We start from the raw sequence: 23,448 nt of genomic DNA on the forward strand, positions 1-23,448 counted from the left end.
TTTCTCAGTAGTTGTTACATGCTGGAAAAAGACATTTCAACTCTAAAAATGCATTTCCATTTTGGAGTGACAATGCTTTTAGTCATGATAAAGAGGGAAAAATTGATGCAATTACCGCATACATTGCACAGCTCTGCCCGTGACTGTTGGCTGCACAGTAACTTCACATTACTGGAAGTGCACAAGTAAACATCAAAAGTGTGACCTCGCTTGATCTCCGTGTCTTGCAGGAGGGTGTGTTAGATCACCTCATCCATTTGCACCTAGCGTACGGATGGCATACGGGCCCGACCGCTAGCGACAAAATGTTCCCCGAAATGCTTTCAAACATTTATATGCGACAGGGAGAATTCTAGACGTGACATTTGACTGCTCATACTGTCACAACCCCACACAAGACAGGTATACGATACCTCTTCTTCGCCTTGTCCTATATCCCCTTCCATTTGCTGCACTTCCTCTACATGCACCTCTGCCACCTGAAATTGCATCGAATCGGAACCAGACATCAGATACCATTAATCAATTACGCTATCTTAAACTTCCAGTGCAAATTATTCATTTTGACATGCACAATATGCTGGTAGTTAATGTTTTCATACGCGCAAGAGCTTTTCCTACAATGGCAAGAAAATCTTGTACAAGTGTCAGAGCTCCCAAAAAGAAATCCTTCACATATCATGTACAAATTGCAAAGTAAATTTTAGTGCTCCTCACACACAACATAAAATTAAAATAAAATTAACAAAATGCAACTGTGGTGATGTGACACGCCAACGCTGGAAGTGAAAGTTTGACAGAGAAAAGAATGTATCTTCCTTGACTAAAAAGCAGTGCAGTGCAAATCATATGCAGAAACAAGTGACAATGGTGCAATGTTCTACCCTGCAGCTCCAGTCATACCAGGTATTTGGCACGACGGCTTTGCGAGCATGGCAGTTGCCAAATGTAATGTCGGTATTTGCTCTCCATGAACTAGTAGTAGACTTCTCATGTTTAGGCTGTGTTGAATCTGGATCTATTTCACCTGATCCCTTAAAAGCAGTTCTATACATACTTACAGGCAGCCAACCACAGGACCAATACGTGTTGCTTCAAGTTCTCTTCTCAGGTACATTGTTAAACAAGTTCTAGAAAGCTGCTCTATCATTTATCTGCCCCACCCCCATGTAAAAAATAATGCTGAATTATTTTCAGCTTAAATACCCGGTGCGTGGGGAAACATGGGTGGTCCTATTGAATCTACCCCTACTGTAGAAGTGAAAATAAAAGCACCACATATGCAAATAGTTTTATTTGCCATATGTTCTAGTAGGCCTACCGAATTAATGTCTTGATTCTGCAGAATTAAACACCCATGAAAATCATTTTATCCGACCACGTGTGAAAAACTACTCACGAGAAAATACCCACTTTTACACTATCTTCAATTCGCTACCCAACGGCGTACATTCAAATACCACGAATAGTGCCCATCAGTGAATATGTGCATCAAAGCATACTAGCATAGGATGCTCATTGATACAATTGACTCCAGTCACGATTCTTCGGCTATATGTGTACTTACATAGAGTGAAGTGATAAAACTGTACATAACTTGTTACAGGTTTCTTGAATATATCCAAGCTGGGCCAACCTTCCCGCTCCATAGTATCCCCACATCACAAAGTCTTTAAATGCCAGTATATCAACCACAATCATACAACAAATTGATATGTGCAGTTTGCAGTGTAGGACCACATGAAGCTTTACTGTCACTCATGTGCATATTTGTGTAGCAGCAGATTTTACTACACTTGTAGGTGAGGTCTGCATCCATCATACACCCACCATTCACTCAGATTGCAATCAAAAGAAAGCACTTCTAATAATGTGCACAGTACAATACATGTCTCACCAAAAAAAAAAAAAAAAATAATAATAATAATAAAAAATAAAAAAAATGAAAGGATGGCATGACGTATGTCTCATTCAACACTTTCACTTTCCTCATGTAAAACTGCAAATATATCCCACAATATTCATTAATACGAAGCACTGTTGAAAAATCTAAAAATTATATTCATGAACTCATAGAAGTTGTACCAATATTTCAAAAAGTACATACCAGTTGTATATTGAAAGTACTCTGTTGCACTAAATTTCTAGCATTCAGAAATAGTGCACATACTGTACTACCATTCCCCTGATCACACTAGTATTGATTTTTTTATCAGAAACATACAGTTCATTCATACCCCAAAAAGGGAAATCTGAAAGTTTCACACACAAAGTGTGTACTAGTAGCTACAAGTACTTTTGAAGGTTAACACGTTTTTGATCTTCATACTATTTCATATGGGAAAATACTAGTCAAGATAAGATTGAAATGGCACATTTAAAAAAAAGGGGGGGGGGATGGACAAAACCTCATTTTTGACAGTAAGGAAGATGATATTTGATTAGCCTCCCTCTAAGTTTTTTTCTTTTTTTTTTTACTTTCTTTGTTTAACTACAGAACAAGCTGTAGCGATGATTAAATCCTAAGTACTGTGATATACACCTGTACAGTGTAAATCCATCAAGTATCAAAAGCCGAAGTTACGACTCAGTGATTATACCTCTGAGATGGTCTCCATAGGTTGCCCGTCATCCGTTGTGCATGTGATCTCCTGCCCACTCTCAATCTCCTGAACTTGAACCGTTTCCATAGCAACCCTCACCTGCTCCTTCGCTCACAGGAGTCCTGGATGCAGTGAAAAGGAGAGCAATGACCTTAGAGTAGATGGCTCTTTATCACAACCCATCTTCATTGTCACCATACTCCTTAACCCTTTCTGTGCTCGGAACTTTGGACAATGTGTACAATGCTACAGGGTTTTCTGTGTGAATAGACACTCAAAGCAGACAAAGGTTTAATAAAAAGAGAACAGTAAAAGCAATTCAAAGTCAAGAGCATAAAAGAAGATCTCCACCTTAAAGGACAAGCTCACCTTCATAAACATAAGGATTGAGAGAATGCAGCAATATTAGTAGAACACATCAGTGAAGGTTTGAGGAAAATTGGACAATCGATGCAAAAGTTATGAATTTTAAAAAATTTTGTGTTGGAACTGCTGGACGAGGAGACTACTACAGCTTGTGATGTCATATGAGTACAACAGTATAAAGAAAATGTAAAGAAAATTCAACATATTTTCATTTTTTTCGCATAATAAAAGAGCACTTGACTTGCCTCTTTCTAAAGGCAGGGGGAACAATATTACCCATAACATATACCGGTAACGATTGAAGGGAATGTGTGCTTTTTTTGCAAGATGAAATTTTGTGAAATTCTCTTTATATTTTCCTTATATTGTTACATGCATGTGACATCGTACACTGCAGTAGTCTTCTCATCCAGCGGTAACTGCACAAAAACTTCAAAAATTCATAACTTTTGAACGGATTGTCCGATTTTCCTCAAACTTTCAATGATGTGTTCTACTAATATTGCTACATTCTCTCAATCCCTATGTTTATGAAGGTGAACTTGTCCTTTAATCATTTGCTGTCTTCTTTCTTTTGAGCTTATCTATTGTCTAAACTGTTTTTGCTTTTAAAAGTCCCTTTAAACAGCGTATGCACAGCACACATGATGCAGAGACTTGGGTAGATAACTGAAAATAGGGTGAATGAGTTATGGCAATTATGTAGCTTATGGTTCATAATATAAAGTACCTGCCAACTCTACTGGGGGAAAAATATTGAAAAAAAAAATAATTGAAATTTTCATCCATCTCTCATACATCACTAGTAGGATATATTGACAAAAATAGGAACATAAGATATAATGAAGAGCATTCCTAAAAAGAAATATGAATGTTCCTATTACATGGAACAGTTGGCATGTATGGTGGCATAGTTGCAAACCTCCAGGTTTAGCAGATTGCGTTTTAGACCTTTTCCAAGTCCAACAATTCATGAAGTTTGCCTTTGGCTCTAATATGTTTTATAAAAATGAGTGTGTGAATTACCTACGTTGTAGAAGGTAGAATTCAACCTAGTTTTCCATACATGATGTATCAGCATTGCACAAGGTTATTAAAAGAATTTCAACAGAGCATGGCTTAATAATGCAGATGAATGGGGACACATCAGTAAGTAAAAACAAACAAACAAACAAACAAAACTCGCAAATTTAGCAAAAAGCGCACCAGAATGCAGATTCTGAAAACATTTCATTCACAGCAATCTTACGTAACCTATGACAGCACTGATTTAAACTGGGTTCTCCTTGGAATCAATGATATAGGAACCCATATTTATTAGTTTACAGTTTGGCATAACTGATGCATGAATACTTCTTCATTGAATTGAACTAAAACAAAAAGCTCTTCATATTGCTGAATCCAATCAACCAGAGTAAGAAATATGAAAGTTCCATCATAATAGAGCCATGCAACACACTGTGAAAGAGATAGCATTAATTTGATTTAATGGCTCACAATTAAAATATTGTAAGCCCCATTTTTGCCAATGCAAAAAGATGGCATTTCTTTAATTCATCATTGCATTGTAGGAAAATACAATCATTACTGGTACAACGTAGCTCACATTTCTGAATTCAGTGTATACTACAAACAGTAGATGCAAACGAGGGGTGAACTATGTACATGTCATACAAATTATTCAGTCAATGAACATACGTTCGTACAGTGCCCCAGCTCTTTTGTCTAAACACACACTGCATAGTGCTGTAACCAGGTATATGCAGGTCAGGTCAAGCTCCTGCAAATTCAGTTGCTACAATAATGTAGTCTTTGGAGGCACAGCCGTTCTGAATATGCTCCTAACCTCTAAGATACCCCAAAAAGAAACGACCTAATGGTATTTCATAAACAAAACATGCTCTCTTTCCCATACTCAAAATATTCTCCAGTGAAAAGAACATGATGTTATGTCTTTGACCATTTGAGCATTTCCTTTTTAATCTGTGAATCATTCCAATCACTGTCGTGAATCTCATCAGAGATTGGCAAGCACCTCAAAGGGTCTCCTGGCATAGACTAGCAATGCTTCTGCCTGGTCACACACTGGCCAGGCAGTTCAATGGTGCCTCATTTGCATGCATATTAAAAAGCCTAGGCTGCATGCACACTGCACCGCACTTTTTCCACCGCCCAGACATACACAGTTGTAGCTTTGCTGAGTGGAAAGGGGTCAAAAGTTCACACTTGCATAAACAGACAATGTGCATAAATTATGTGGTTTTTCAATGAGTCTACAATGAATGATGAATTCGCACATCTCACATATATATATTCGTTCACTCTTTCGCACAGGAATTCAATAGTAGGTGAATGGAAAGCCACAGAGTGAGCAATCAATGTTTCTTTAATCTTTTTATTATTTTTCTAAAGATATACAAGATGTATATTTTTTTTCCATTGATATTTCCAAGATTTCTTTATATTGCACTGCATAGCAAATTCTCTCAAATGATAATAAGCTGCATTATCATTAGAATTCAGATGCTTGGAAGTACAAATGTACATTACAATAAATTACACGGTTCACTGCATCCAATTTCAATGCTTGGCTTGGGATTAAAAATGTTACCTCCCTGGGAATCATCAGAGCATGGTATAAACATAAACTGCGAAAACCTGACATTCAATATGCATGACTACATAGAGATGAATGACAGTGGCTTGGCAACTTTGATGTGTTCATGCCTAGCAATCATTCATCATTCATTCTGACGATTTGCCTCAGTTAATTGAAGCATATTACATATAATCAGTTGGTCAAATTCCATTAATATCTGCCATCTCTGAAGGTACTAACATTATGTTTGATATCAATCTAAAGGCACACAATACCAGGTTGTCAAACCTGCTATTGATCAAATGAATAAACATGTCTTGTACCCTGAATATGAGGAAAATCAGATCTACACCAAGTAACAACCATCACCTTCAAACATGCATCTTTTTCAGCCAATAATTGTGGACTAGTCCACTCCATCTTTTCCCCTTTTAGCAAAGGCAGCTACTGATAAGAATTCATCTCCCAGAAACTGTCAATTTTCTTTGATTTCATATGTGGCACATCCTGCTCCCATGATGAGCCATAGGTTCAAAGCTCCATCAAATTTTTACCTGTTTTGTATTAAATAAATCCTTGTTTTCTCTTTGTGATAGCAAGTCCTACATCTCATATGTGAATTGTCTTGCCATATGTTTCTTGCCAGTTTCTGGTCACTCTCATTACATGGTTACATTCACACAATATTCCTAATTTTAAAGATTACCTCAAAGTTTTAAATTCTAATGATTACTTTAGTAAAATTGGTTGTAGCTCATAATTTAGCCCCGTGTAGACGCACTTGAATGTTAGCAATCTGAAGGATTTAATATTAGGGTCACAAAATTTCTTGGGGTACATGCTCTATCCACGAGCACAAAGGGGTCCGCATTTATAGTTTTGCATTGTGTGGACACAATAATCAACAAAGTCTAAAGTTAGCGGCGCCTCTTTATGAATACTCCCTTTAAGCTTCCGGGTCAATCTCCGCTCCAGTGCATGTTGTACACTTCTGTATGTTGTACATGTATACTATCGGCTCTATTGCTAGTGCTGACTTTATGTTTTTCTTTCGTTTCTGTAGCTTTATCATCCACTGTGACTCTCAACTGAAAGTTAAATCATAAAGATTAGGTGTCGTGTGAATGTGTATTGTAGTTTAGGAAGCAAGACCTAATCATTTATGACTATCTACATGTACCATCAATGATTAGCCTCTGTGTGAACACAACTATTATAGAAGTGCAATCCCTGACTGTGACCTTGACAGCGTGACCCCTGACCTTAGAAATGTCATGACATGATGATATACCAAAGTCTTCCCAAACCAAGTTGCATTTCGTGCCATATGTACTGTAAGTCTAACGGTACATTACCTCTTACACAAAAACTGTCAAAATTTCATATTGACCCTAACTTTCATTACTGGTATTTCCACAAATTTTCATTATCAACATTTTTTTTTTTTTTTTTTTAATGCATGTAGTGGTTTTCCTTTATTGCAAACTTGTATAAAGTAAGTGTAACCTGGATCTCAAAAAATGAGTTCTATGGCAGTTCTGGATTAGGTGATTGTAAAATCCCAAATACACTGGTCACTGAGAATCTTATTCTTGACAGATGACAAAGTACCATCACATTAAATATCAATCGTGCTGTCTTTATACTTAATTATCTCCTGAAAACATATGTGGGGTAATTTGATCTTCTTTTTTAATCATTAGGTCTGTTCGACGACACACCAGTTTACTATCTTCAAACAAAGGATGTCCATGACAAGAAGAAAGCTTGCTCATGAAATGTCTGACCTGGCAAAAACTACCAGGTACACAACTGAAAATGTACATAAATTGGATTCTAAGTATGAAAATATGTACTCAACAAAACAGGTGAATTGCACAGCTTACAACTACATGTAGGTCTCCGGGAAATGTACAGTAGTTCTGAAATATCAAAGTTCACATTGGTACACTGACTTTTTCCTCAAGTTTCAGCAAGTACCCGATCTACAGCTGCTGTGTAGGGAATCAGAGCACATTGTGTAAGCTGTGCAGACTGGCTGGCATGAACTCCGCCCTGAACTCTGGGGGTCACTTCCTGCCAGTTTTACAGGGTTGCAAGGAGTGCTTCCTGTTGATAATTCACAACACTTCAAGGCATGCCTTCTCTCTTCCCCTGTTGCCATAGACACTTGGTCTCGAATGAAACCTGAGGCACAGCAAACACAAGCTGAAAAGCACCACATGACTTTCTGTTTTACTTTTCAAACCAACTACTCTTATAAGAATTTTGATGAAAAGACAGGCATGATTAAAGGCATTAAATAACTACCGGTACAACCTTTTTGGCTGCAAATAAGATATAAAGTGAAGCTGCACAACAATGCAACATGATGCACTAACAAATGCATGTAACATCCCCACAGGAAAGAAAGTAGAGTGAGAAGGCAATATAAATTGCAACTTGCAAGCATTCAGTAATTCCTGATCAAAACAAAACTAGACTGCACTGAGGTGTACATGTAGGCAGATATTACCTACAGCATTACTGGCTGGTTGTTGGTTGGGTTTTTTTTTTTTCCCTTTTATTTGGATTAGCCTTTTACCCTTTAACTGGGGTGGAAATTGAAGATAGAGACTACTGTATGATAATAAATGCCACCTGGATACCATCTTTATCTTGTTTGATATGTTCCTCACTGAGGTAACATACAGGTAGTTTACAACTGCTGCCAAAAATGTATGGTCAATTACATTATATGGCTCTAGCCTCACTGCAAAGGCCCTATATACAGTATATTGTTGGCTGAGAACCAGAAGGGCTTTATCGGGCGGGTATTGAGTTATTGGTATCATCTTGCAGAGCTCAATCTCCTCTACTTTATGGTCTTAGTTTTACTTAAATCATTTTCATTTTCAGTAAAATGTTAAAACTTAATACAAGGGCCCTATTTTACCTTACATTAAAGGACAAGTTCACCTTCATTAACATAAGGATTGAGAGAATGCAGCAATATTAGTAGAACACAACAGTGAAAGTTTGAGGAAAATTGGACAATTGATGCAAAAGTTATGAATTTTTAAAATTTTTGTGTTGGAACCGCTGGTTGAGGAGACTACTAAGGCTCGTGATGTCAAATGAGTACAACAGTATAAAGAAAATGTAAAGAAAATTCAACATATTTTCACTTTTTTCACATAATAAAAGAGCACTTGACTTGCCTCTTTCTAAAGGCAATGGGAATAGTATTACCCATAACATGTATGTCAGTAATGAGTCAAGGGAATGTGTACTTTTTCAAAAGATGAAATTTTGTGAAATTCTCTTTATATTTTCCTTGAAATGCTGTTGTACGCATGTGACATCATACACTGCAGCAGTCTTCTCACCCAGCGGTAACTGCACAAAAACTTCAAAAATTCATAACTTTTGAATGGATTGTCCGATTTTCCTCAAACTTTCAATGATGTGTTCTACTAATATTGCTACATTCTCTCAATCCTTATGTTAATGAAGGTGAACTTGTCCTTTAAGAAAAATGCTTACTAACAAATCTGCCTACTTCTGAGCAAATAAGCTTTTTATTTCATGAAAATTTAATGTTTCTTTTTATCAATGCTCAAATCTTCAAATGCAATATCACCCTTCTGGTTCTCAGCTGACGATACAGTCCTGTCCAGACAATGTGATTTATCTAAAGCTGCTGGTGACTGCAGAAAACAGAAAAGCATTGGGTGAACCCGCAACCAACTGACGTCAGCCACAAGGACTTTTTGAACTTAAATCTCCCTCACCTCCTGAAACCACGCATAAATCAATAAGTAACAAGGCATAATGCATCATTCATGTTGAGCGCACTATTCTACTATACTGTATATGTTGTACATCAATACAAGTCTGAATTAATGGATTATCTGTGACATGTCCATTATTTTATGAGGCATGTACTTAGGGGCACAGAAGTTTCTTTATCTTTCTTAAAGGGATCTTTGAATTGAAAATTTACTGAGAACTACATGTCACCTTAGGTATTAATAATATTGTACAGATCTTGCTTTTTTAGAGAAATATCCAGTTTAACATCCCCCAAGTGCTCAGCACTGAAGGAAAATATTGTCTCCAGGGAAACTCCCAAGGGACTGTCAAGTGTTATATTACACTATTAATAGACATTCAAGCGAGGGCAATATTTCCCATAAAATATATGGTTTACATCAATATACCTCATTTAATTCTAGCCCAGTCGACAAGCAGTCAAATTTTGGATCTATATTCCTGTACATACCTAATGTGATGACTTGATTTAACAATTTTGATCCTCTCTGCATTAGTCACATGACTGCATTATGACCACTCACCAACCAGTTTTTATGTAGACCATTTGATATAATGTAGTTCATGTATGTCATTGTATGTTACTGTGGTACCCTTGTTACCAACCAGGGGATGGCCTCCGTATCTATTACGCTTATCGTTCCTCGTGTTCAGCCTAAAGACTGCATGGATGTGTCACGTCTGAGAACAGAATGCATCGCCTTCAATTGCATCACCTACTGTAAACGCCATATATTCAGCAAGTCTAAATTTTTGCGAATATGGACTTTGCAATGATTTCACGAGTCGTTAAATTCGCGATCATGGAGTACTGAACTGAAGCGAGAAATGTATACGTGTATGTCACATTCATATTGAGATCAGAGTCAATTTTTTGCGTGTCTTTAATTTTGCGAATAGCACCTGATTCACAAAATTCGCAAAAATAAAAATCTTGCGAAATATTTGGCGTATACAGTATTCATACTGACTGTAGCCTAATGACATCATCTGAATGACCGTCTTGCAGACTGGCCACTAATATTTCAGTAGAGAAATTGTGAATAAAATCCCAAAGGTTAACATGCAAAATCCTAACCAAGTTCACTAAGGTCACATGGGAGATGGCACTTGCTTGGCCGCTAAACCTTGCTCCGCCATTCATCTTGAGGCTTACAGTGCTGACAAACTGAAGTCACAAGGCCTACAAAAGGCTAATAAACTGTAAATAAGCCACCATAAGCATTGCAGACCCATTTCCAAACTTCATGCAAAGAAAAAAAAAATAACACACTAAACCTTATACTCAACAAAAGAAAAATGACCTCAATTGACTTCATCACATACACTTGTGTGTACAATTGTATCTTTAACCTTTTCATTTTCTGGGTTTTTTTTTTTTCCCCCTTAATTCTGGGCACATGACTGAAAGTAAAGAGGAATTAAGGTTATCAGCAGTTAAAATGTATGACTAAAATTTGCCATCTACTTTAAATAAAAGGAATTGTTTACGGTAATTTTTTCATATTTTTTATATGGTTAACATACAACACTAATTTCATTTCTCCCCATTAAAAAACAACACACACATATACACACAAGAAAATAGCAGCAGGCAGGCTGCTCTAGTACCTAGCATATTACAAAAAAAAAAAAAATAAATAATTTCAAAAATAATTACTTAATTACCATTACACAGAAAACAAGTTTGTATCAATTTATGCTGTTTGTGACAATAACCGACATCCATGAAAAAAAGAAAGAAAAAAAAAAAGAAGAAGATAGAACTAGCAACAGACCGCCATCAAGTCTGGGTAATTAGTGTGAGTGAAATTCCATCCACGTTGAAAGTGAATATGTTGTTTACATGAGATTGTGAAACTTTTTAATACAAATCAAATGCATACATCGCAGCTACGTTGTACAGCACGTGTACAGTACATTATGTGTACCTGAGGTAGTATAACGTTGACAATCTAATCTATCTTAGCTCAGAAAGTGGTTCTATGGATGAGTTGTAACACCTGTCAAATATTCAGTTGAATGATAGCAAGAATATGTATGCACAATGTAAGTTCCAAAGCAATCTTCCCATTTCTCTTCATTGTTTCTACTATGATTTTATTTTTAATTATTTAATGGGGGGGGGGGGTAGGTGGCCAGTCAATAAATAGTGGAATAGTTTCAGGCACTGCTTTAGCAGGGGTTCATGATGGATGCACTTCTACTGTGTAACACTTCATAGAGATAATAGTACTCAAGAAACAACAACTAAATATCTACTCACTTCTTAATTCTGAAGTATACACAGATGTACTCCATGTGCACCACATATTTACAAAATGTTTAGGATTCTTGTAAAGCAGCTGTAGGGATAATAAACATGACTACCCTCCTGACACTCTTCTCTTTATGAGGGCATATGGTTCATCATTTGGGTTGACAATATTTCTGGTTGGAAGTGATAGGACCCCCAGGACATGACAATAGCCAGGCTGAACATGTTAAATGTATGAAACATGTGTCCTGCTTCAAATGTGAAATCCCTCTGGCATAGTCATTAATGTATGCAGGGATATGAGAACATACAGCAAGAACAATGTGCTGAGCATCATATACATATCTGCTGGTAGTGTGAGTATAACAGACTCTGCTCTATGGAATGTTATGTAGCCACCATGCCTTCAAGTCATTCTGCTCCAACATGCACATTACTGTCAGCCTTCTTTGCCAATACACATGAAATATGTTGTACCAAATGGCTTGACCCAATTAGAAATCACTGACACACATCACATTCATGGGTAGCAGAATATAATGTTGTATTGTAAACAAGTACAATGAACAAAACATAAATTTCATAATTGATTAGTTAAAGACCAGTAATCAATTGAATGAAGATAATTGTGTGGGAGCAGAAGATGTATATTCGCCCATAAGACTGAAATACATTGCTATGCTCTTTCATTGGAAAACATTTTTGTGTCACAACTGCCAAATGATTCCAAACAGAATAATTGTATTAATGCAAAAGACACAATGAATTTGCATCTTCTTTGCAATGCTAGAAATACACATCATATAGTGCAACAAAACACACACACACAAAGCCAACCAATCCCTTATAATGTAGAGATCAGGATTTTTAAGGAGGCCACACAAAAAATTACAAGTCTTCAGATTCAGAATGCCTACAATACTAAAGACAATCTTTAGGCTCAACAAGTTTTTGTGACAAGTTGCTGGTACAAATGCTTTCTTATAATACATTGACTCATCATTACAATGTAACTGATTTGAGAGTGACTAATATTATTGTTGGGGGAAATGCAGAATGTTGTAACCTTTGCATTAGAAACATTTTTTTTTTTTTTTTTTTTTTGTCCAAAGAGGTACACTGGACATACATTGTAGATTACAATGTATCTTCAAACTTTCCTAAATGGTGTTTCAAACACTTCAGACTGAACATTCTGAATGTTCCTTTTTTCCCCCAAGTCATTCTCTACAAGTGGTGCTGATGATGGTTTTAGGACAATTACCCCCTGGACAATTCTCCCATACCCTTCCCCTGACTCTAACATTAATCCTAATCCTGACCCTAACCCAAATTCTAACCCTTACCCTAATCTTTACACTAAACCTATCACTCCCAACCGTCCTGATATGGCTGATGATGTACCATAAACAGCATACATGTACATATTGTATGATGTTCCATTGTTCATTGATGTTTTAAAGAGTTCTTACTCCAAACGCAACCAATTATACATGTAGCTTATAATGCAATGACCACAGCAATACTCATGTAATGTGTCGACGGAAAATATTCCAAGATTTAAAACATATCATCTTGAAACATCATGCACAACTGTATTGCATTAAAGAACAGGCATTCAGGGAAATACTTTCACCTTAACGACCGAGTACAAATGTTCGGCAGTACTTTGCACTTCACTATAGCAATACGTCACAGATTGGCACAAACCACTGATATTGGGAGTGCACTGTGTACGTATGTATGCATAATGGCTAGCAGACAGGCGGAACAGTGCGCACCACACATGACTGGCATCAGGAAGCCGAGAGCTGACCTTTTCAAATGTCAGATGTCATCCCTACAGCAGACTAGTGCACAGAGCCAGATACTTCTAAACAGTTATTTCAACAGACATTGGTCTGGGGAAAAAAGTGAACTTTAAACCCCTACAGACATAGCATTGAATTAAAAAGCCCTTTCACTCCCTGCTACTTCTATGATCACAATATGCCATTTAAAAAGCATTTTACTCACATCTTGTAATCCCACATGTGTACATGTAGTACCCCCATACAGTTGACATGCATAGGCCTACTGTAATCAAGTTGTCATGTACACTGTAGGGTAGCAAATCTACATTTACAGTACACTCCTAATACTACAATGTACATCTCCCATTTGCAATACCCAAGATGATCACATTCATAGCTACAGTTAAGTTGTATATTAATCAGTATTGCTGGTTTGCAGCAATCCATTTTATCTAAATTGTCCTACTTTTAATCACTCTCATGTATAATACAGTGTAAACATTATGACGTAGACAAATCTATATGATCCCACTATGCGAGTAAATATCTGTGTGCCTCTGCCATACCCTAACTTTGGCCTCTTGGGGTCACTGTTATCCTCTAGATAATCAGCACTGTAGAGGTGTTATAAAGACTAATGAACTCTGACCTTTACCACACACCAAGTCTATTTTCTGACATTGTAAGTGGCCCTTAGTCACAATGTCGATTCCCTTCAGCCAGTTTTGATCAGACATCCTTTATTCGTCCTAGGACTATCAAATCTTACATTATGACACACAAAGAGTGAAATAAATGCAAGACAAAGTTTCACACTGACTTTTCATCATCACCATGTGTTGCATGCTCTAAAAATGCTAGAAACCACTGAATCTCATGTGGAATTACAATCTAAATTTCATCCTTGGACCAATTTTGAATGAATTTGTCAGACCTGATCTTCAATTTCAACATCTAAGTTTAATACAGTAATGTTTAACATGTGTGATATTGACCCTTTGATCTTTGACCTTATTTGAGAAGCACTTTGGTGTGTGTGTGTGTGTGTGTGTGTGTGTATGCCTGCCCATGGGCTAGAAACCATGCATTTGTAAGCATTTTAATAAGATCATTATGAGCTTTTAAATAAAGGTTTCTTGGCGAAAAGATAATCCTCTCTTGTATACAGACATACTATGTGTAGCATGTGAAGTACTCGTCAATTGCTACACATCAGCAATACATAGAGTAATAATCGCTGCTTGCGACGAGTGTCTCTTTGCGACAGGGGCTGTTTTATTCATTGATGAAAAGGCCCAATCAGGTGCGAGAGTACCCTCACTTCCAATAACTCTCGCAAGTAACTCCCAATTTTGTTCCAAAGTGGGACTCTAAGCACACTTGATGCCCTTTAACTGTCTTGATGATTAAATCTGCCCCTGCTGCAAAAAGGCACCCTGACACAAACAGGCATAATTACATGAACTCTACACTTTTTCTGTAGTTCATGCATCACAAAATAAGAACTCAGGTGTCTTGCAAGACATGCACAAAATTAGTCCACGAGGGTGAATTTGTGCTTTATCATGGCCAAAACATGATTAATACATGATGCATGACAAAGTAAATGTCATAAATGCAGGATTGCATTAGTTATTTTCAGACACCCTGAAGACATAAAATGTTAGTGGACATGGTAACATTTTCCAAAGCTGACTGTACACATGTACAATGTAGAGCGAGGGTATAAAAATGGCAAAACTGAAATTATTACAAGAAGCTCATGCTTAAAAAATTAATCAAACCTCAAGATGTGCGCCACATACACTTGTACGATAAAAATTTCCTTGAGGCCTGGATATGATAACAGTACACTATATCTATGAAATAGACAAGTGGACTAGTCGACAGGAAGATTACACAATGCACTGCAGATGCACATTTTATAGCATGTCCTTCAGAGGTTGATAGGGAAAAGTGTCAACAGAAACGCAAATAATCCGTGGATAAATCAACACTGTATCTAAGATTATGACACAACACACATAAAAACATCTTTTGAGTTTTCAAAAAATCATCTTGGAGCAGCTCTCACTACTGTACAACTCACTGTAAAGTTCTCTAGTGTCTCTGGAAAAAATTAAATATTGATGAATTATATGTATGACAGTGTATAATTGTGGTTCCAAATTAAACTTTACATTTATTTCTATCTTTTTTTATTTATCTTTTTGCACAACAGTTTTTCTATGATGTCATCATACAAAATACAAGCAATTTGAGCATTAAATCTGAATTTTCAGTGATGTACAGAGTGGGTATTCAGAGTCATATAGTTTTCAAGAAGCAGTAAATTCTTCTGCTTAACAAGAATGAAATGAATCACATTAGGCATTGCTAGATGAAATAAACCTTGAACTTTACAAGATAATTCTTCCAAGCTCCTGCTGGGTGCTCTGCAGATAAACCTGTAAATTACATGTACAATGTACATGATAAATTTATAATGTATACGTTAAGTTTTGATTTAACAAAAAAATCACTTCAAACTGCACAAATCATTTTCATGATATGCATGGCATCCTTCATAGGCTTCCAGGTTATTTTCTCACAAAACAATCTTGTACACTATGTATGTACATAATAACTACACTTGATGTAAATTGCACCATGTACAATGTACAATCAATGTACCATCAATGTACAAAATTCAAGTGTCAAATTCAATGAGCGCAGCTCATAATTATGTCAAATACATTTTAGCATGCCTGCTGCTTTTGTATGGTGTAGGCTGCGTTTATCTAAAAACTTTCTAAGGCAGAATCACGATCCTAAACACGTTTGAGGCATTTTCAGGGGTAAGATAAACGCAACCATGTTTTCCAACGCGTTTAGAAACGCGGTTTTGAAACACCTTTCAAAGGCCGTTTTGAAACACGTTTGAGACCATGATCACCGTTCTCTGAGTAGTGTAAAATGCAATGCTGTTTTGAAACACGCTTATATCTCAAGGTCAAATCTCAGCTGTTTCCGGTTGTGCTCTCTACCCATTATTTGTGTATGAATGAGGAGGCAAGTATGGTGGTATGCAGTTGACTTTTACTTCCCGGGTCAAACAGCGCAAAGCAGCTGCGCAGTGACACCACTCGAATCGCGATTGTATGATGGTTAGATAAACGTAGCTCCCCGAGAATCGCGTTTCAAACCACATTTGCAACACTGTTCCAAACACGTTTTGAAACGTGATTCTCTCTCTCGTTAGATAAACACAGCCATAGAGACTTGATTGCTTGGGTATGATACATCAAAATTTGTCCCTGTGTTTTGGTATGGGAAATTTTGAACTGCTTGCATGTAAACAGGGGACTACAAAAATTTTTCTTTCCCTTGTTGCCCACATGGACACTTACTTGTAGGCATGTAATACACCAAAGCTCATTACTTTCAGCAGGCAAGAACCCATTCATTTCACTTTCCCAGAAGTAAGTTGTAGATGCCTAACATAAGCAGGCATAAAATAAGTCTGTAGCCCCCGGATGTAAGGCAGGAACAACAGTGCAAACTTGAAATTCTGGCTTCCACAAGGGCAATCAAAGAATCACAACAGTGAATTTCTAGTGCACATTGTCCACTAGTCATGGCACAGGTCTGCATGCATTACTGGCAATTTCAAGCCCTATTTGCACAACAGGAAATTGCTACCCACATACTTACAATAGTAATTACTGACACTTTTTGAAACATGCCAGAGAATAAATGACTTTAGTCATTCAAAATAATATATGCCTTTACATTGTTGTATTTAAAGCTGAATATGACACATCAGGGGCTGAATGCCCACTCCTCCCCCTTAAAAAAATGCACTTTATCTCACCGAATTTTAAGCAGATCTGAAATTTGAAACACACAATGTGAGTTGTAGCACCTAGAATTATAAGGGAAAAGGTACAAATGTACAAGCCTACAGTAGCTGAAACAGACAATTTAAAGGTGCAGAGGGCAAGAGGATACCAGTAATGCTTGTTGAGTTACCATATTTTAGAAGAATATGAGCTTTGTTGCCTGATCTTTTTGGTTTCACCCAAATCTAATAGTGCTGATGGCAAGTAAGACTCAATTCCTGTCTGCATTTAGACTCAAAGTAAGATGTTTATCAGCATGATAATATTGTAGGTTGACCCTAGCCCTAGAACTATCACCTATTGCATCAGGGCTAAAAACTTTGAAATACAAATGTAGACTTGTCCATGGATAATGTACATCATGGGTGTTGCAATTGTCAAGTGTTTGCGCCGTAGGAACAGAACAGCTTTCAGGAAACTACATGTAAATTTGACCTCTGACTCATGACCTTTGAAACAGCTTAAAGTCTTAATCAGTGATATACTAAAACACTCAGTCACCAATTTTGCAACAAGCACTGCCAGATTCTGTGTAAAACCTTGGGTAGGGCAATCTTATTTGAGATGTCATTTGACTCGCTTGGGCTAACATGCCTCTGTACAATACACTTAAAAATGATTAAATCCAATCTTGATAAACGTTACCCAAATACTGAAGTTTAAGAATGTGAACAGTCAACTCAGGAAAGAGTGGGGGGGGGGGGGGGATGGGGGCAGCCCAAACACCTTCAGGATTAAGTGAATGCAAGGGAACCTGTGAAATTGATCAGTAAAGATTTGAAGAAAACCAGACAATCCATTCAACAGTATTTGAGTTGTTCTTTTTCCTGTAAATGTGGATATTTTCGCGCAACTCATTTTTCGCGCTTGGCCGGGTGAGAAGAGTTTCGCGTGTTTTTAATTCCACGGAATCAAGACATTAACCACTGGAACATATGACATGCAAAAAATATTCGCTTGCTTTTATTTTTGTCCTGGTTTCTGGTTGCGCGAAATGCACAAAAATTTCAACACCGTGAAAATTTCCACTTTTACAATACTTGCTAAATCCCATTTGCAGCCCTCCATACAGATGATCTGTACCGGTAACAACAATACTGTAAAAGTGGATATACAGTATGACACTGCACCTCAAAACAAACAAAAAGTCGCCAGACATGAATTTTTAGTTAAGACCATATTTTGAAAGAGCAGACGTTAAGCTTTAAAATGATGTATAACTCAAATCAAATGGACTCTCCTAACCTATCTAAATATTGGAAAGAAAGCACAAACTCAGGAAAATTGTGAACTGAGAAAAGAGGCTCTGAAGTACAGTGTCTATTCAAGCGCTTAATCTTTACCAAACCGTGCTGGCTGTGCAATGAATGGGACAAAAATCAGGAAGTAAACCACCAGAGTAACAACAATGAAGGGATTATCAGATTAAACTGAAATTAAGCATGCCTCATTAACACATTTTGTCCATAATTAACGCCAACTTTTAAAGCAGTAGCACTATCCTTTCAAAAGTTATTAGAGTTGAAAGCGAAGAGTGTGGACAAGGTTTTTCAGAAATGAAAAAGGGATTCTAAAGACACACCTAATCACACTATTCTACCAAAAATGTTCGAGATAAAGTGCTAAAAAAACACACTTTCCTGCCCGTTTTATGATACCAAATTTTAGCATAATGTGAAAGAACACCCGCTCTTTCAGAAAATATGAAAAAGTCAAGTTCGGCTAGGTTGACCCATTTCACTTATTTTCAGTCCTCACGCAAAATCAGTGTGTGCGACTTTATGTTCGTTTTGAGGTGCACGGTCACATATTTTCGCGCAACAAATTTCTTGTGCTCAGCGGAGCAAGAAGAGTTTTGTGTGTTTTTAATTCCGCAGAATTAAGACATCAACTATTGGAACATATGGTAAGCAAAAATATTTGTGCGCTTTTATTTTCGCGCTAGTTTCGGGTTGCGCAAAATGTGAGAAAATTTCAACACCGCAAAAATTTCCACTTTTACAGTATATGATGTCACGATGTAAGTAGCACAATATTGAGAGCATAAAGGTACCAAAAATCCCGTTCAGCAATTTCATTTCAAAAAAGGAAATGAAATGACAAATTGGACTGAAGGGCAAAAAGGGAATTGTGATCGCCCACTGATGTGAGACAATCGTACCAATACTATCACCTCATCTTATCTACAAAGATGTAGTTGCACAGATATCACAGTTCCACAAAAATATTACAAATATTCTGCAATGAACAATGTCTGATTTCATGTTGCAAGTGTCACAATACTTTGACAGGTTTGTTTGCTTTTTTTAACCCATTACAATGCCCACTCAAATGTAAAGTAACACTGCATTTTCATTGAAAACATATCAAACAAATAAAATCCTTCACAATGCTTATATTTGTATCCTATGAAGACCAAGTATGATTCTCTTGCTTTGGGATTTACACCAATTGTTAAGATTTTCACCCCCCCCCCCTTAATACATTATGCAAGAAAAATACATGAATAGCAACATGGTAGGCCTACTCTATGAAGAATGGCTGGGCATCCAATACATCGACACCCTAATGTTTTTCTATCAATATCTCACAATTTGCCTGAAATTTTACTCACATGTCAAGAAAATACTATGAATTTACAAGCATGCATTAAAAGTGCCATTTGCGGTACAATATATTACTCCAAGATAACTGCTGCGAAGGAGTGTGGTGTTATTTTGACACACTCAGTTGCGCCGTAATTTTGAAACTGACACCCCTACCCTCTATTGACAATATGTGTGAAATGCACCTTATGATTTTCCAATGTGCATCTATTATCTGTGGTATCATTGTTTCGCTGTTGATCTTGTTTATTATCGGGATTTTTAGTAATAGTAATACATGTATTTGGACATCTTCAAATCCCCAGTGAAGAATGCAAAATCATTGCGCAGTCTCATGCGTGAATGTGCGTTCTGTATGCGCAATGCTATAAATAGAGGGGTGTCAGTTTCAATGTACAGTGTCGACGTGTTGGAAACCTACCATACTCTTTTTCCCTGTGGCGGATACAAAATAAAAATTTTCTTCTTTTTTTTTAAACTCTGAATTTAACATGGGTCTAAAAAGTAATTCAGTTTCATAGTTTTAAAGTTTTCTGCAAAACATTTGCCAATGAACATGAAGAGTTTTCTTCATTATTTCTTTACTTGGTCACTGCTGTTTAATATGACATACAATGTACGAGTATGGTACAGCACTGGTAGAAAGTTTGCAACTATGGTGGCTATTAAAATGTGTCATATAATTCCTGCAAAAAAAAATATATATATATATTAAAGTTGACTACTACTGCTTGGCACAGTGGTAGTATAGTGGTATTGATGGGTCATAACTCATGTACAACCTGTACCTATTATGAGGCACTGGGGAAAATAAAAGGCGCTGGGAATGGGCAGGCTGGGGCCATTACAACACCAAGTGAAGCGAGGAACAATGACAAATACAGGTAGGGCCTACTGGTGACTGCTGGTGGTGTTGGCCGTTTGTGTTGCATTCTCAATCTCAGGTTTTAATCTTTGCTGTGCAGATAGCTCTGATACACGTTTATTTCATCAAGCTGACTGTTGTTAACATTACAACGAATATATCCAAGTTTGGCAAATAATATAAAGTTTTCCGCCTGCCTGCAGGCAGCAACGAACAACGGGAGTATAAATTTTACCGACGAACAAAGACAAATTCGAGCCAGTCGCGATACCGATGCACTGTGATGTGCAGTGGCGTGTACAGTACAGCAGCGCGAAGCTGCAGAAAGGAGAGCCGAATCCGAGGTGCACAAAGGTCAAAGTTAAACAGGAACAACATTACAAGAATCGATGTTCACCTCGATATACAAGCTCTGGAGCTCTGCTTGGAGAATATATTTTGTTGGGGAGTAAATACAGTGACTAATTTTCCATACCAGGGGAGTATTAGCTCGTTTAATCATAAAAGGAGGCAGGACAAAGCTCAAGATGATTGCACTAGTACACAGCAAAAATGCATCGCCAATATACGATCGAGGGATTGCAGCATTGAAGCACACGGTACGGTTTATACGCGACGGGTTTCGGGTGCTGCTCCGCGCTCTACAAAGCAAGCATGCAGTCGAGCTTTGGAAAGGCAAGGCGTGTATTCACCATCGCACGTACAATATCTATACAGCTCTTATGGATAGCTCCCACACACAACACATATGGTACATGAATGTATCACATTTAAATTGCTTTCTACTCACCTAAATTCTGTGAAAATTTCTGACGAGGGCAAGGATATAACGTATTATCATACCTGTAAAGAAAATGGTGATAAACGTGCCTTCCACAAGAAATATTGAGGGAAATTCTGTGAGATACGGTCGGTCTAAAGGTCAGAGTTCGTGACCCGCACTACGGCTTCAGCTCCGTGAATGCTGATTGGTGCGCACTGATGTAATAGCGTGCGCTTATCATTAGCATCTGATTGGCCTGTATATTTGGCTTGTAGTGACGTCAAATTGAGTCTGCTAAAATGTGTATTATTTTGTTGTGAATATTTCCACTGTTTTATTTCGCATTCATACTCTTCCAATTTCATTTTCGCTCAAATATAGAAGAATAAGAAATTTGACTGCATTAAACTTTGCAACGACCTTCATTTACAGAAACACCCCAAATGGGCCAGGGCGGGAGGGGGAAAAAATATCATACGGCTTCGGACAATACTGCGCTTTACTGGAGTAGTATTATACCAAGAAGGTATGAGAGTACATAACGTTAGGTGTTTACAATGGTTTCCTGCCTATCAAAATCAAATTGATGACTTATTTGTAAAAGCAATTCAGTAATGAAGATGAATCTGTGAATGACACATTATAACCATTTATATCATAGATCAAACTATATTCAAGACACAAAGTCCTTCTGACATTCGGCTAAGGGTAATTAAAAAAGATTTTTGTTCTAACCAGGGACCGCTGACGGTTTTAGTGTGTATGTGTGTGTGTGTGGGGGGGGGGGGGGGAGGGGGTAGTGCTTGTTGGCAATTGATGTATTTATAATGTTTCTTATCAATGGTGCTTGGTATTTACGGTGAATATGTGGCTTTGATAATTAGTTATCAGGCAACTGTAAATTGTTAAATGTAGACAAAATAAATGGTTAGACGCTTCTCGCTGTTCTCCCCACCCCCACCCACGTCACTACTTTCGGTCGTTTCTTCTTTTCTTAACTCCTTTCTCACTTTTACATCTTCTTCTTTTCATCTACTTCTCCTCTCATTATCTGGAGGAGAAATGAGGTTGGAGTTGACAACTCGATGACATGGCATATTAGAAATGAAATATATGTAGGATCCTATTAAGTGTAAAGAAGATTTTACTATATTCTGTATAGACGTAATTTATAGGCCCTATACATAAATATATATTTATGTATCACTGGTTTATGTGTGGTGACCGGCATTATTTATTTGTACAATGTTGTTGTTGTTGCTGTTTGTGTTTTTCTTTTTTGCAAGTGGAAGGCGAATTTCTGTGCTTTATCAGACAATAAAGAATTTTGAATCTTGATTTTTTTTTTTTTTTTTTTTGGGGGGGGGGGGCTTCTTTTTTAAGAACAAAAAGAGTCGTACTGCTCTTTATATATGGGAATAGTACATGGGATGTGTTATTCCTTTTAGCTGCACGAGACTACTATAAGGTATACAAGTTATTGATAAAATCATGCTCAACTTCACATAATGTATACGGTGATTTCAATGTCAGTTGTAATTCAGCAACTTTAAACTGTTCGCCAAGTTTTGATAGTCATAATATATTATTGCTGAATCGTTCCAACTCTAGAATCAAATTAGAGAAGAAATCCACTCCAAAAGTAAATAAATTTCAGAAGAAAGAGAAAAATGTTCCCTAAAGAATGATACAAAAATTATAAAAATCGAAAAAGAAATAAGAAAGATATGAGATTCTGAAATTTCACATACTTCTTGACCAGTGAGAGAGTTGATGATGACATACCCTCACAATTTTTTCATGTTTAAGATCCTATACGTCATAAATGAAATTCGGATTTTTTTTTTATTTTTATATAGTTAATACAAGTAAAAGCATGTTCCCATGCCAAGATATATCAGA

The 23,448-nt window shown here is 37.1% G+C and overlaps 1 long non-coding RNA gene across 1 annotated transcript; it reads right to left on the reverse strand.

Moving 5' to 3' along the window:
• Positions 1-418: 418 nt before the first annotated feature.
• Positions 419-21,696, reverse strand: LOC140246115 (uncharacterized). The gene is made up of 3 exons (XR_011902431.1): positions 21,574-21,696; positions 2,601-2,725; positions 419-479 (listed from the first exon to the last, which is right to left on the reverse strand). It is a non-coding gene; the product is annotated as an uncharacterized lncRNA (long non-coding RNA).
• Positions 21,697-23,448: the final 1,752 nt, after the last annotated feature.

This window comes from Diadema setosum, chromosome 2 (assembly GCF_964275005.1).
Source record: "Diadema setosum chromosome 2, eeDiaSeto1, whole genome shotgun sequence".
NCBI lineage: Eukaryota > Metazoa > Echinodermata > Echinoidea > Diadematoida > Diadematidae > Diadema > Diadema setosum.